The sequence below is a fragment of the Lutra lutra genome, chromosome X (genome assembly GCF_902655055.1).
Source record: "Lutra lutra chromosome X, mLutLut1.2, whole genome shotgun sequence".
Classification (NCBI taxonomy): domain Eukaryota; kingdom Metazoa; phylum Chordata; class Mammalia; order Carnivora; family Mustelidae; genus Lutra; species Lutra lutra.
The window spans coordinates 26,685,560-26,702,593 of NC_062296.1; the positions used below are offsets into that span (position 1 = coordinate 26,685,560).

A 17,034-nucleotide genomic window follows, 5' to 3' on the forward strand; every position below is an offset into this window, starting at 1 on the left:
TTTTTAAATATTTTATTTATTTATTTATTTGAGAGAGAGAGAGAGAGAGAGACAGTGAGAGAGAGCATGAGCGAGGAGAAGGTCAGAGGGAGAAGCAGACTCCCCGTGGAGCTGGGAGCCTGATGTGGGACTCGATCCTGGGACTCCAGGATCATGACCTGAGCTGAAGGCAGTCGCCTAACCAACTGAGCCACCCAGGCGCCCTCTTTCAAAAATTTTTTAAAAATTTTGTGTACCTTTTTTTTTGTTTTTCTTTCTCTAAATATTCAATTTTTTAAGAAATTAAGTTTTCCCTTATCAATGATCAGATTAAATGTAAATGAGTTAAACTCTTTTCTTAAAAGATAGACTGGCGGGAGCACGTGGGTGGCTCAGTGGGTTAAAGCCTCTGCCTTCGGCTCGGGTCATGGTCCCAGGGTCCTGGGATAGAGCCCCACATCGGGCTCTCTGCTCTGCAAGGAGCCTGTTTCCTCCTCTCTCTTCTGCCTGCCTCTCTGCCTACTTGTGATCTCTCTCTCTCTGTCAAATAAATAAATAAAATTTTTAAAAAAGATAGACTGGCAGTATGGATTTAAAAATATGATTCATCTATATACTATCTACAACAGACTCACTTTACATTCAAAGGCAGAAATATGTTGAAAGTAAAAGAATAGAAAAATATATTCCATGCAAAGAGTAAATAAAAGAGAGCCTGAGTGGCTATATTAATAGCAGACAATATAGACTTTATGTCAAAAGTTTTTATGAGGGATGCCTGGGTGGCTCAGTCAGATGGGCATCTGCCTTCAGCTCGGGTCATGGTCCCAGGGTCCTGGGATCAAGTCCTGCATGGGGCTCCTTGCTTGGCAGAATGTGTGCTTGTCCCTCTGCCTCTGCCTGCTATTCCCCCTGCTTGTGTGCACCCTCACTCTCTGACAAATAAATGAATAAAATCTTTATAATTAAAAAAAAAAGTTGTTATGAGACCACAAAAAAGTTATGAGACCAAAAAATGACATCATATATTGATAAAAGGGTAAATTCATCAAGAAGAAATAATTAATAAAAAATAGAAAAAAGTAGACATATAATTGAGTATATAATTTATTATATAAATTAATATTGACATAAAAGAGCCCCAAAACATGTGAAACAACCATTGACAGAATTGGAGAAATAGTTCTACAATCAATGTGTATAGACTTCAATAGTCTATACACATATGCACAAACAAAAGAGCCTCAAAACATGAGAAACAATCATTGACAGAATTGAAGAGAGAAATAGGCAGCTCTACAATAATACTTGGAGACTTTAATGCTCTACTTTCAATAATGGATAGACATCTAGACCCAAGATCAAAAAGGAAATAGAGGATTTAAACAACAGTATTAACCAAATACACCTAATAAACATACAGAAACACTCCACCCATCAACAGAATACACATCCTTCTCAAGTGCATGTGGAATATTCTTCAGGACACACCATATTTTAGGCTATAAAACAAGTCTCAAAATATTTAAAAAGAAATTGTGCGAAAAGCTCGCAGAAGAAATAATGAAGAGCAGAGATCAGTGAAATACAGAATAGAAAATCAAAGAGGATCATAAAACCAAAAGTTGGTTTATTTAAAAGATCAACAAAATTGACAAACCTTCACCTAGACTAAGAAAAAATCTAAAGAATAAAAATCATAAATACAAGAGGCAATATTATTCCAAACCTTAGAGATATTTTTAAAAATATACAAAATGAATATTTTGAACAATTCTTTGCCAATAAATCACCAAATTACTAAATTGACTTAAGATGAAATAGAAAATCTATGGGTTACCTGGGTGGCTCAGTCAGTTAAGCCTTGGACTCTTGATTTTGGCTCAGGTCATGATTTCAGGGTCATGAGAGGGAGCCCCAAGTTGGGGCTCTGAGTTGACTGGGGAGTCTGCTTAAGATTTTTCTCTTCCTCTCCTTCTGACCCCCATCTTGCGAGCATGCACCTGTACTTTCTCTCTCAAATAAATGAAGAAATCTTTAAAAAAAAAAAAAAAGATGAAATAGAAAATCTGAATAGACCTGTAAGAAGTAAGAAGATCAAACCAATAATCAAAAACCTCTTAACAGGGGCGCCTGGGTGGCTCAGTGGGTTAAGCTGCTGCCTTCGGCTCAGGTCATGATCTCAGAGTCCTGGGATCGAGCCCCGCATCGAGCCCCGCATCGGGCTCTCTGCTCAGCAGGGAGCCTGCATCCTCCTCTCTCTCTGCCTGCCTCTCTGCCTGCTTGTGATCTCTCTGTCAAATAAATAAATAAAATCTTTAAAAAAAAACAAAAACAAAAAAAAAAAACCTCTTAACAAAGAAAGTCCAGGACCAGATGGCTTCACTATTAAATTCTACCAAACATTTCAAGAAGAATGAACAGTACCAGTATCCTTTTTACTCAAGTATTACTGATCTCTCGGTTGTAAGATATACAAAGTTCCTTCCTGTCATGCATTTCAATTCCTAGAACCCTTTTCTCTCAGATCTTTAACTAATTGGCTTATTCTTTTCCTCAGATCTCAGTTTAATTGTTTCTCTTTCATGGAAGCCTTCCTAAATCATGCTAGCAGGTCCTCCCTATTTATTTTTTATCACAGCACACTGTTTATTTCAGAACAGTTCTCCAGACATTAACCTTCCTCATTTATTTGTTTGCCTTTTATTCTTGTTTGTCTTCTCACTAAATTGAAGTACTATGAAGGCAGAAGCCTTGTCCATCTTATTTTCCGTTGTATAGGCAGACCCTAGCAAAGTACCTCACACATAGTAGACATTCAGTAAGCTTTAGTGAATAACTAAAAGGAAACACCTTATACAACCCTTAGATATTAGGGGTGCCTGGCTGGCTCAGTTGAAAGACCATGTGACTCTTGATCTCAGGGGGTCATGAGTTTGAGCCCCACATTGGGGGTAGAGATTACTTAAATAATTTTTTAAAAAAGCTCTTAGATATTAATTTGTGACTAAAAAGTTGGCATAAGAAACAACTAGGTTTCAAGTTAATATATAGCAAACTAAAATATATTTGTCTCTGATGTAGTCCATCTTTCCCTACTCCAATCTTTTAAACATATAAATGATTAAATATTCTCCTAGAAATTTAAGGTGAAGCATGATTTTTTTCTTTTTAAATGTTTTTATTTATTTGTCAGAGAGAGAGAGTGCATGCAAACACAAGCAGGGGGAGCAGCAGGTAGAGGGAGAAGCAGGCTCCCCACCGGGCAGGGGGCCCAATGTGGGACTAGATCCCAGGAGCCTGGGATCATGCTCTGAGCCTGAGGCAGATGCTTAACCAACTGAGCCACCCAGGTGTCCCAAGAACTATTTTTCTATCGGTAGCTAAATATTGTCCTTTGGCACTAGTCTTCAGATAACCAAATACCATAATTCCTTTGAGGAGACTAAAAAAGGCCAAACTACTAATGCTTCATTTGTAACTAAACTTAAAATGATAAACAAAAGTCATTCTAGATACTATTAATAACTGTAGTAAACATATATCAGTATTCCCTGAAGGGAGATTCAGAATAGTAAGACACTGCCTGAGCCTTAAGTATAGGCACGTCCCCCTAAGATACAGAGTTTACTGTCAGCCTACATTCTCACAAGAGTCCCAGACCATGCTGACATGAAAGGGAAGAACAACAGCTTCATTTCAGTCACATTTTCAAAAGTTAATTTGCCTGATTTATTTTTTTTCCCCCCCTGGGAGAGAGAGCATGCAAGCAGGGGATAGGGAGGGGCACAAGGAGAGGGAATGAGAGAACCCCAAGCAGGCTCCACGTCCAGTGCAGAGCCCAATGTAGGGCTTGATTCCAAGACCCTGAGATCATGACCCAAGCCACAATCAAGAGCCAGACACTTACCCAACTGATCCACCCAGGCCCCCCTTTCCTGACTTTTTAAAATGCTGGTTCAGATTTCTAAAATTATTACCCACAATTGTTAAATGGCCAGAACTTCTGGAGAAATATCTTATAATCTCATGAGCTCTCATAATAAAATTGACTCAAAAATTTAGTTGAGGCATTTGTACTACTATGAAGTCCCTAAAAGCTAAAGGTCTACCCAACTCCACATGTCACTTAGAGGTCAGAAAGGGAAAAAACATAAGAAATTAAATACTGTCAGCAGTTAGGACACATCCATATAACTAGAAATGTTCTCCTTAAAAATATTCATTAATTTGGGCACCTGGGTGGCTCAGTGGGTTAAGCCGCTGCCTTCAGCTTAGGTCATGATCTCAGGGTCCTGGGATCAAGTCCTGCATCCGGCTCTCTGCTCAGCAGGGATCCTGCTTCCCTCTCTCTCTCTCTGCCTGTCTCTCTGCCTACTTGTGGTTTCTCTGTCAAATAAATAAATAAAATCTTTAAAAAATATATTCATTAATTTAACTAACATGTATTGAATGCCTATGATGGACCAGGTTTTTCTAAGTGCCTATAATTTTTACTGCATATAAGTCTCACAATAACTCAAAAAGGCATGTGCTACCATGATGCTCACTTTACTACTGAAGAAACCAAGGCTCTGAAAGGTTAGATAACTTGCCAAAGACTCACAGGTAGTTAACAGAAAAGCTAGCGGATGAAGCCACATAGTCTGATTCCTTCGACAGAATTATCTAAAGAGGTTATAGATAGGGGTGCCCCGCTGGCGCAGGTGGTAGAGTATGTGACTCTTGATTTTGGAGTTGTGAGTTCAAGCCCATGTTGGGTGTAGAGTTTACTTAAAAAAATTTTTTTTTTAAATCAAGGGGATATGGATTCTACATCTTTATATATCAACATTCACTCAATAGGCTCAGTTAATATGTACAACTCTAGGTAGTCCCATCCCTACTTTCCTATCCCTTTGCCAACTGATAATCCTGGGCATGAGAAGTTAAGATGTTCATGGCAAAAGCCATCATTTCATGTTGAAAAAGAAGGGGAGAAAATTCTATGAATCATAAAAAAGGGATTGCATTTCCAGGAAAGTAGCAAACCACATAACCCTAGGTTACCTTGTTGCGGTCATAAAGCCTGCCGGTTACAACACTATTTTTGTAACTTCTGTAGCCTTGGACTACAGTTTACCATTTCTGACCCCAAAGCTAATCACTGTATCTATCTCCACTCTAACAAAAACCACTTTAAGATAAGTACAAGAGCGAAGTCTCCATTTGTTTCAAGGGTAACACAGATGCTACAGGCTTCCAATTTCTGTTTCTATTTCCACCTTGGTATAAGTGCCATAACTTTCACCAGAGATAATCATATAAGCCATTAATGGGTACCACCTCAGGAAGAGTCCAAGATGAGATCCAACACAAAGCCTCTTCTGCAGTCTCCCACCAGCATTAGAGAGCCCATTAATCCTAGGCAGTTCTGCTTTCCTTCAAAGAGATAAAGGAGCTCCCACTTCCATGGAGGTCAGGGATAGATGAAGTGAGAGGCAGGAATGACTCTTATAGTGACAAGAATATACATTACCTACTAATAAAAGTATTCTTCTGTTTTAACATAATTGTCCTGATACTATATCAGAATAGCTGCATCAAAATATCTCTAATTATTCCCTGGACTTCGGATTCTGTGATAAGGTGAAAAAGGAAATGTACTTCTCCATATTTTTTCACTAAGTATAATTACCAATCCTGAATATTACATATAAAAAACACAAGATGACTCTGGAAGGTGGAGAGAAAAAAGACCAGGTAGGAATCTTGAGATTCAAGGAATGGCATGATGTTAAATTTTTTGGGCTTTCCTTTTGCTTAATATATCCTGGGTTGGGTGCAGTAGAGGCTTGTAACCAGGATGCACCCATTAATGCAGACTAAAAATGCTCCAGGTAAAACCTGTTCTCTCTAGCGAAAGGACCAGGATAAAGGCAACCTAGTAAAAGAGAAAACTTTTAGACAATCATCACCTTACTCCAGCCAAATACCACAGGATAAAAATTGTGGTTGTGCACAACCCATGACAGAATAAGCTAGGTAGGAAACCTAGACCTCTACCTTTACAAAATTGTAACAAGTCATCTCTTCCCCTATACTAGGTTGGTGACAAAAAAAAAAAAAAAAAAAAGGCAGAGTAGATAGCTGGAACTTTCATTCTGACCCAGTGATAAGGAGACCCACCCCCTACCCATGGTGACAGTGGAGGCCATGTCCGGAACAGTAATGAGGTACCCTTTCTCCTCCCAGCCAAGATGATATCAGCAGAGGCCTAGGAAAGACCTGAAATGATTTTATCCCTGCCCAAAAATAACAAGAGGCTCTCATTTATGGAATGTCAAAGGTGCCATGGTAGGAAATATGCACTTCCATCCCTGATTGGCAGTAATGAGGCAACATACCATTTCCCACCCTTGTGTGGTGACTGAGAAGTCCTATAAAAGTTTAACAAGATCCAAAGTCTCATAACATAATAGCCCCAATTGCCAGGATACACAAAAATAATCACTTATCATACTAAGAATCAGGAAAATCTGAATAAGGAAAAGAAAATCATCAGATGAAAACAAGAGACACAAATAATAGAATTACATTAGTCATCATGTTTCAATGAAAAATTATGTAAAAGATGAAAGAAAATGAAAAGATAGAAAGTCCCAAAGTTCCCATCAAATAAATAGTGTCCCAGCAAAGAAATAGAAGACATAAAGAAAAATCAAACTTTAGAACTGAAAATACAATAACCAAAATGAAAAATTGCTAGAAGGAGCCAACAGCAGAATAGAGTTGATATGGGAAAGAATGAGTGGACATAAAGATAGAATAGTAGAAATTACCCATTCTGAGAAGTAGGAGCAGGAACTCAGGAAGATTCAGCTTATTAAAGCTGCCCCAGTGACAAAAACAAGTTTGAAGACCCAGTGTCAGTAAATTCACCAACATGATGATGAAAGGAGGAAACAAAATACTGGCGAGATCCCTCATGATGCAGATTCTGGAAGCTGGGAAAGAGAAGGAGTTTGAGAAGTACAATGTTGCTTCTGCAGAGGAACAGACAACCATCCAGCACAAGCCCTCCACCAGCTTCCACCAAGTACTGAAGAACTATGAGCCTGTGATTGAGCTGGTACCCACCTTCAGAGGTGGCCATTTCTACAAAGTCCCTATGTCACTAGATGATCGTTGTCATCGTTTCCTGATAATGAAGTGGATGATTATTGAGTGCAGGGAGAAGAAGAACTGGTGGATGCTGATGCTAGAGAAGCTGTCACATGAGCTGCTGGAGGCTTTTCACAAACAGGGCCCTGTGGTCAAGAAGAAGCATGACATGCACAAGATGGTGGAGGCCAACCATGCCCTGGCTCACTATTGCTGATGACAGACGGAGGGTAGAGGCTCAAGGAGGAGCCCAGGGCTTTCTCCTGCAAGAAACAATAGGAGCCACTGTCATGGTGAAAAACACTTGGGGGTTAAGGATGTAGTTCCCTTTTTTTTTTTTTTTAAGATTTTATTTATTTATTTGTCAGAGATAGATCACAAGTAGGCAGAGAGGCAGGCAGAGAGAGAGAGAGGGAAGCAGGTTCCCCACTGAGCAGAGAGCCCATTTCGGGACTCGATCCCAGGACTCTGAGATCATGACCTGAGCCGAAGGCAGCGGCTTAACCCACTGAGCCACCCACATGCCCCAGATGTAGTTCCCTTTTAAAGGCCCATCAGTCCTCATAAGGATGGAGCAATATATTTATTGCTTGTAAGTCCTTTCTCTGGGGGCTAGAACTTGTTTTTCCTGTCCCATTTCCTTACAAAGAGGGAACATATCAATTTGGATTTCCCCCAGGAAACATAGGGCCCATCCAGCCACTTTTCCCTCAGTTCAGGGTAGAATTTAGGATGACACTAAAGGAAGCAGGATTTGTTTTTTGTTTTTGTTTTTGTATTTTTTTTTTTGAGGACATGTTCCATATTTTATTTACATTTTAAGACTAACTTTAATCTCAAAGTCACATACCCATACACCTATTTCCTTTTTGTTGATTTCACTTAAATGCATGGTTTGTCAAACAAAGACTATAAACAAATATTTACCATGTCTGTTACATGTAACACTCAGGAATAGCTTTTAACAGAAATTCATCGACCTCCCCCACAACATTTTTTATTATAAATACAGGTATCAAAACAATCCTGAACATTTTTTTTTGATACTACTAGTAGTCAACACCCACACCACTTCAAAAATTAACACAATTTGTGACAATATTCATTGTACCTGCTACTTTAGACAATTTCAACTGAACCTCTTTCACTAAGATGGACAAAGCATGCCATTTCTGTTTTTCCTCTTGAAATTTGTTTTTACTTTTCAGAAACACACATGCTTACACAGCATCTGATTCTTCTCTCCATGCTTTCATCTTGTAAACCTGAATTCTATTTTGAGTACTCCAGGTTTATGCTTAAATGGTTTTATTTATTTATTGACAGACAGATCACAAGTAGGCAGAGAGGCAGACAGAGAGAGGTGGAGGCAGGCTCCCTGCGGAGCAGAGAGCCCAATGCGGGGCTCGATCCCAGGACCCTGGGATCATGACCTGAGCCAAAGGCAGAGGCTTAACCCACTGAGCCACCCAGGCACCCCATTTATGCTTAAATGATAGTGCCTTAACAAGAGAAAAAAAAAATTGTGTTGCATTTTTCCTCCTGTAACCTGAAGACATGATGGTGTACATATATTAAATATATTCTTACAAATGTCCAGATCATGTTTACCAGCTGGAATTCTTTTACTTAATGTGTGAGTATTTTGCATTGTGATATTTAATCAAGATATTAACATGAGTAGAAGGTTGTTGATTTAAGACAAGTTTGAGATCCAGTAAAATTAATTGTTGTATGTTTGTCCTTCTGGTGGCTGTGGAAGCTTCATATTTTCTTTGGACATCATTACACGTCTTAGCTCTTGAAGTACAACTTTAATGCTCTATGAATTTTGCCATTTTGCTAACACTGGTATGCTCCGTGCATCCACCATTCCACTGGAATTATTAATTCCATTCATATTAATTTTGGTTACAAATCTAAGTGATGGAGGATCTTCTGGGTATTTAGGTCCACATTCGAGAAGGACACAGTGAGAGGGAACACAAGCAGGGGAAGTGAGAGAAGGAGAAGCAGGCTTCCTGCCGAGCAGGGAGCCCAGTGTGGGGCTCCATCCCAGGACCTTGGGATCATGACCTGAATTGAAGGCAGACACCTAACAACAGAGCCACCCAGGTGCCTCTTGTTTGTATTATTATTATTATTTTTTTTTTTTTGACGGAGAGAGAGATCACAAGTAGGCAGAGAGGCAGGCAGAGAGAGAGGAAGGGAAGCAGGCTCCCTGCTGAGCAGATAGCCCGATGTGGGGCTCGATCCCAGGACTCCGGGATCATGACCTGAGCTGAAGGCAGAGGCTTTAACCCACTGAGCCACCCAGGCGCCCCGCTTGTTTGTATTTTTTAAGATTGATTGATTTTAGAGAGAGGGAGGGAGAGAGCAAATGGGGGGAGGGGAAGAGAAAGAAAGAGGGGAGAGAGAATCCCAAGCAGACTCCATGCTGAGTGTGAGCCTGATGTAGGGCTTGAGCCCACAATCCCTGAGGTCATTACCTGAGCTGAAAGTAAGAGTTGGATGTTCAACTGACTGTGCCAGCCAAGCAACCTAAGAAGCAGTTTGTTTGTTTGTTTTAATTTTTTAAATTTTTTATTAACATATAATGTATTATTAGCCCCAGGGGTACAGGTCTGTGAATCGCCAGGTTTACACACTTCACAGCACTCACCATAGCACATACCCTCCCCAATGTCTATAATCCAACCACCCTCTCCCTACCCCCTTCCCCCCAGCAGCCCTCAGTTTGTTTTGTGAGATTAAGAGTCTCCTAAGAAGCAGTTTTAATATTAGAAAAGGATTATTAGAAAATTCTCACCCTGGGTGGTGCCTAGGTGGCTCAATCGGTTAAGCGTCTGTCTCTGGCTCAGGTCATGATCTCAGGGTCCTGGGATTGAGTCCCGCACCAGGCTCCCTGCTCAGCGGGGAGTCTGCTTCTCCCTCTGCCTGCCACTCCCCCTGCTTGTGCTCTCTCTGTGTCAAATAAATAAAGTCTTAAAAAATTTTTTTTAATTAAATTTAAAAAAAAAAAGAAAATTCTCACCCTGAACTGGTATAGCATGTGATGTGGCTCTGCCATTTACTAAAACTGAATGGAAATTTTAAAAAAGGTAAAAGAGAAAAGAAATGATCAATTCTGAACAACAGAAAAAAAAAAGTGGGAAAAAGTACTTAGGGACCTGTGGTTGTATAACAAAAGATCTAACATTTATGCCATCAGATTCTCATAAAGTGATAAGAAAGAATGGTGCTAAAGTGGTATTCATTTTATTTATTTATTTATTTATTTATTTATTTACTTACTTATTTATTTATTATTTTTTATTTGCCAGAGAGAGACACAGGGAGAGAGGGAACACAAGCAGGGGGAGTGGGAGAGGGAGAAGCAGGCTTCCCACCAAGCAAAGAGTCTGATGCGGGGCTTGATCCCAGGACCCCAGGACTCCAGTACCCCAGGACTATAACCCCAACCGAAGTCAGATACTTAACAGCTAAGCCACTCAGTTGCCCCTAACATAGTATTCAAAGAAACAATGGCTGAGAGGTGCCTGGCTGGCTCAATTCAGAGAGCATGTGACTCTTGATTTGAGGGTTTTGTGTTGAAGCCACGCCATTGAGTGTAGAGCTTACTTTGTTTGTTTGTTTGTTTTTAAAAAGATTTTATTTATTTATTTGACACAGAGAGAGAGACACGGTGAGAGAGGGAGCTCATGTAGGGGGAGCGAGAGAGGAAGAAGCAGGCTTCCTGTGGAGCAGGAAGCCCAGTGTGGGGCTTGATCCAAGGACCCTGGGATCATGACCTGCGCTGAAGGCAGATGCTTAATGACTGAGCCACCCAGGCGCCCTAGAGCTTACTTTATAACAAACGAATAAAGGAAAATAAATAATGGTGTAAAATTCTCCAAATTTGGCAAATGACATAAACTTACAAATGTAAGAAATCTACAAATGCAAAAACCTCAAAAAGGATAGACCCAAAGAAATTCATGCTACAATACGTTAGAATCAAGCTCCTGAAAATTAGAGACAAAGAAAACCTAAAGAGTAGTAAGAGAGAAATGACACCTTACTTTCCAAGGGAAAAGAACACAAAATCACAGATTTCTCAATACAAGTTCAGGATGAGCACAGGCGAGAGGTGGGTGCTCCCTTCTCTACACAACCTCCACTTGTGGCTCCACCTTGAGGCCAGAGGGAGTGGCACACCTTAGCATTTTTTTTTTTTTTAAAGATTTTATTTATTTATTTGAGAGAGAGACAGTGAGAGAGAGCATGAGCGAGGAGAAGGTCAGAGGGAGAAGCAGACTCCCCGTGGAGCTGGGAGCCCGATGCGGGACTCGATCCCGAGACTCCGGGATCATGACCTGAGCCAAAGGCAGTCGTCCAACCAACTGAGCCACCCAGGCGTCCCACACCTTAGCATTTTTAATGCTAAGCAAAGAAATATGAACCCAGAATTCCATATGCAGTGAAAATATTGTTCATCAAAAAAGGACAAATCGAGACCATCTCAGGTAAAGGGAAATGAAGAGAATTTGTCACCAGCAGACCTACCCTGAAAGAACGGCTAGAGGAAATTAAAAACAGGAAGGAAATAATAAAAGGAGTCTTAGAAATCCGGAAGGAAGAAAGTATAATAAGAACAACCAAAAATTGCGTAATACGGGACGCCTGGGTAGCTCAGTTGGTTAAGCGGCTGCCTTCGGCTCAGGTCACGATCCCAGCGTCGTGGGATCGAGTCCCGCATCGGGCTCCTTGCTCGTCAGGGAGCCTGCTTCTCCCTCTGCCTCTGCCTGCCATTCTGTCTGCCTGTGCTCGCTCTCTCTCCCTCTCTTTCTCTCTGACAAATAAATAAATAAAATCTTTTAAAAAAAAATTGCGTAATACAATAGACCTTCCTTTTCCTCAAGTTTCTAGACACTAAAAATGAACTATCTGAAAAAAAAATGTTTAATCGCTGTACAATATCATCAAAACAACAAAATAGTTAGGAATAGGAATAGGAAGTGAAGCTCTATACTGTGAAAACTGTAAAACATTGATTTAAGAAATTGAAGAAAATGTAAATAAATGGAAAGATAACCCATGTTCATAGGTTATGTTCATAGGTTGGGAGAATATTGTTAAAATTTCCATACTACCCAAAGTGATTTGTAGATTCAATGCAATCTCTACCAAAATTCTAAGCTATTTTTCACAGGAGTAGAACAAACAATCCTAAAACTCACATGGAACCACAAAATGCCCTGAATAGCCAAAGCAATCTTGAGACAAAACAAAGCTGGAAGCATCACATTCCTGATTTCAAGCTATATTACAAAGCTACAGTAATCAAAACAGTACAGTACTCGCATAACAACAGGCACACATACCAAAGGAACACAGTTAAGAGTGCAGAAATAAGCCCACATATATATGGTGGACTAATATGTGACAAAGGAGCCAAGAAAAGACAATGGGGAAATGATAGTCTCTTTAACAAGTGGTGCTTGGAAAACTGGATAATCACATGCAGAAGAATGAGCCTGGATCTTCTACTTGACATTACTTGACATTAGTCCTGGCAATATTTTTTTGGATACAAGGCCAAAAGCACAGTCAACAAAAGCAATAAATAAATAAATAAATAAATAAATAAAAATCATCAAGAGGGATTTTTTTTCTTTTTTTCTTTTTAAATAAGTATTAGCTCTTCTTCTTCTTCTTCTTTTTTTTAAAGATTTTATTTATTTATTTGACAGACAGAGATCACAAGTAGGCAGAGAGGCAGTCAGAGAGAGAGAGGGGAGAAGCAGGCTCCCCGCCGAGCAGAGAGCCCGACGCGGGGCTCAATCCCAGGACTCTGGGATCATGACCTGAGCCGAAGGCAGAGGCTTTAACCCACTGAGCCACCCAGGCGCCCCTGCAACAACATTTGGAACTTGAAAGTTTTATGCTAATTGAAATAAGTCAGAAAAAGACAAATACTATGTGATATCACTTATATGTGAAACCTAAAAAAAGACAAACTTGCTGTACCTGTGTAACTCAGTTGGTTGTGTCCAACTCTTTTTTTTTTAATATATTTTTTTAAAGATTTTTTTTATTTACTCATTTGACAGAGATCACAAGTAGGCAGAGAGGCAAGCACAGAGAGAGAGGCTGGCTCTGCAGACTCCCCGCCGAGCAGAGAGTCTAATGTGGGGCTCGATCCCAGGACCCCAGGATCATGACCTGAGCCGAAGGCAGAGGCTTAACGCACTGAGCCACCCAAACACCCAGTTGTGTCCAGCTCTTGATTTCGGCTCAGGTCATGGTCCCAGGGTCGTGAAACTGAGCCCTGCATCAGGTTCTAAGCTGGGCACGTAGTGTGCTTAAGATTCTCTCCTCTCCCTCTGCCCCTCCCCTCCCCTGCCTTGCTCTCTCACTCTTAAAAAATCAATTAATTAATTAAAAAGCCAAACTTACACAACAGAGAGTAGAATGGTTCTTGCTGGATCCTAGGGGCAGGAGAAATGGGAATGTGTTGGTCAACTTTCTATTATAAAATGAGTAAGTTCTGGTGATCTAATGTACAGCATGAGGACTAGAGTGAAAAATACTCTATTATCTGAAAGTTGCTAAGGGCGTTAATTTTAAATATTCTCACCACACCAAACAAATAATAATTATGTGAGGTGAAAAGAAGTGTGAACTAATGCTACTGGGGTTATCATTTTACAAGATAAACATGTATCAGATCATCATGTTGTACATCTTAAACTTACACAATGTTGATTATCAATTATATCTCAGTAAAGCTGGGGGGAAAATTAGAAGGAGGAAAGGAGGCAAAAAGGGTGGGAAGAAGGAAAAAGAAAAAGTTTAAAGGGGTAAGACTGTAGAAAAATTTTTTTTAAAAACTGCCTTCACAGGGGCACCTGGGTGGCTCAGTGGGTCAAGCCTCTGCCTTCGGCTCGGGTCATGATCCCAGGGTCCTGGGATCGAGCCCCACATCGGGCTCTCTGCTCAACAGGGAGCCTGCTTCCCTTCCTCTCTCTCTGCCTGCCTCTCTGCCTACCTGTGATCTGTGTCTGTCAACAAAATAAATAAAAATCCTAAAAAAGAAAAAAACCAAAAACTGCCTTCACAAAGGATCTGATTTTAATTGAATCATTCTGTGGAGCAATTTCTTTTCCAGGACATTGTTGAAAATAATAGAACAATTAGCCAGCAATTAGCAGAGCTTGATAGCTGGGTGTGCTCAGGGAAAAAGACAAAGAGAGCCCTGCCAAAACAACTGTCATTCTGAGTTGACTGCTCATATGCCCAATGCTGTGTCCTCCGAGAAGTATTAGAAGCTCCCACTATAGAGAGGAAATACATCTCATTAAAAATGATCCAGTTAAATGATCCAGTTAAGCCAGAAACAAATAAACAAGCATAACAAGCATCCCCACAAACACAGGTGGGGTGGAATGTGGACCTGTAACCGGAGTTGCTATGATATGTTACCTAAAACGTCCCATGGCCAACAAAAAAATTACAAGACTTGCAAAGAAACAGTGAATTCTGACCCATATGTGGGGGGAAAGCAGGCAACAGAAATTGCCTGAGAGTGGACAGATGTCATATTTAATGAACAAAGATTTCAAAGTAGCCAGTATAAAACATATTCAAAGCACTAAAGAATATCATGCTTAAATAAGAAAAGGTATGATAACAATGTCTCATTAAATAGAGACTGTCAACCAGAAGATAGAAACTATAAAAAAGAACCCAATGGAAATTCTGAAGCTTAAAGTATAACTTAAAAGAAAAATTTCCTGGAGGGGCTCAACAGTTGATTTGGACTGCCTTTTGAAGAAAGAATTAGCAAAAAAAAAAAAAGGAAGGAAGGAAGGAAGAATTGGCAAGGATGAATATTGATCTATAGATACTATACAATCAAAATAATACAGAGGAAAAAAGAAGATAAAAAGCGCTTCAGGGGCGCCTGGGTGGCTCAGTTGGTTAAGCGACTGCCTTCAGCTCAGGTCATGATCCTGGAGTCTCTGGATCGAGTCCGCATCAGGCTCCCAGCTCCACGGGGAATCTGCTTCTCCCTCTAACCTTCTCCTCGCTCATGCTCTCTCTCACTGTCTCTCTCTTCTCTCAAATAAATAAATAAAATGTTTAAAAAAAAAAAAAAGCGCTTCAGAGTCAGGGCACCTGACTTACTTAGTGGAGCACGCAACTCAATCTCAGGGTTGTGAGTTCGGGCCCCATGTTGGGTGTAGAGATTATATCTAAAAAAAAAAAAAAGGAAAGAAAAAAGAGAGAGCTTCAGAGAAATATGGGACCTGCAAAGTATACAACATGCATGTAACAGAAGTGCCAAAAGGGAGGAGAGAAACGAGAAGAAAAGAAAAATACTCAAAGAAATAATGGCTGAATATTTTCAAATTTGATCAAAACCTTTAATCTACACATCTAAGAAGCTCAATGAATGCCAAATATAATAAAAGCAGCCAGATCCACAAAAAGATACATCATAGTAGAAGTGGTGAAAGCCAAAAGACATGGAGAAAATCATGAAAGAAACAAGAAAATAAAAGTCATTTATAAGGAAATTTCAATAAAATTAACAGCTGACTTATTATCAGAAACAATGGAGGCCAGAAGGCAGGATAAAAACATATTCAAAGTGCCAAAATAAGAACAAAAAACTATCAACCAAGAATCTTATATCCCTCAAAGCTATCTTTAAATAATAAATGCGATGTAAAGACATTCCTGGATCAACACAATCTGAGAGAACTTGCTGCTACCGGACCCACCTTACAAGAAAGTGTAAAAGTGACCCAGACGGTATTTCAAATCCACACAAAAAAGCAAAAAGCACCTGTAAAGGTAATTATATCATTACAAGACAGTATAAATTTATATTTCTTTCTTTTCTTCTTTTAACCAAAAAAAAACACTAAAAAAAAAAAAATATATATATATATATAATCTCACTGCTGGCCCTATAATATATAGAAATGTAACATTTGTCAATAATGCCAAGGCGGTGGTAGGGAGCAGAGCTGTACTGGATTAAGGAAATGACTCTAGATGGTAACATGGATCAACAGGAATAAATGAAGAAACCAGTAATGGGGGGCACCTGGGTGGCTCAGTCGTTAAGCATCTACCTTAGTCTCAGGGTCCTAGATGGAGCCCCATACAGGGCTTCCTGCTCGGCAGGAGGCCTAATTCTCCCTCTGCCCCTCACTCTGCTCGTTCTCTTTCTGTCTTAAAATCTTCTAAAAAAAATCTTAAAAAAAGGGGCGCCTGGGTGGCACAGTGGGTCCTGGGATGGAGCCCCACGTCGGGCTCTCTGCTCGGCAGGAAGCCTGCTCCTCCCTCTCTTTCTCTGCCTGCCTCTCTGCCTACTTGTGATCTCTGTCTGTCAAATAAATACATAAAATCTTTAAAAAAAAAAAACTTTAAAAAATCTTAAGATTTTTTTAAAAATCAAAAAGAATCCAGTAATGGGAAATAAGGTCAGTTTAGCAAATTTATACATATATACATGTTCTTCTTGCTCCTGTTTCTTTAAAAGATATCAAATTGCATGGGGCGCCTGGGTGGCTCAGTGGGTTAAAGGCTCCGCAGGGAGCCTGCTTCCTCCCCTCTCTCTCTGCCTGCCTCTCTGCCTACTCGTGATCTCTGTCAGGTGAATAAATAAAATCTTTTTAAAAAGAAAAAGATATCAAATTGCATGAAGTAATAATTATAGCACTGTGTTGTGCTTTCAATACATATAATACATATAGCCTTAACATCACAAAAAGAAAAAAAAAGGAATAGAGCTGTACAGGAGTAACATTTCTATGTCTCATTGGAAGTGGATTAGTATAAATCTGAAGCAGATTCTGATAATATCTACACAGTGAGCCTAAGGAACCACAAAGAAATAATTCAAAACTACAAGTGGAA

General features: G+C 39.9%; 1 pseudogene; it reads left to right on the plus strand.

The window, feature by feature from the left end:
* The first annotated feature begins 6,765 nt into the window (after positions 1-6,765).
* On the plus strand, positions 6,766-7,339 carry LOC125091438 (28S ribosomal protein S7, mitochondrial-like; annotated as a pseudogene).
* The last annotated feature ends 9,695 nt before the right edge of the window (positions 7,340-17,034 follow it).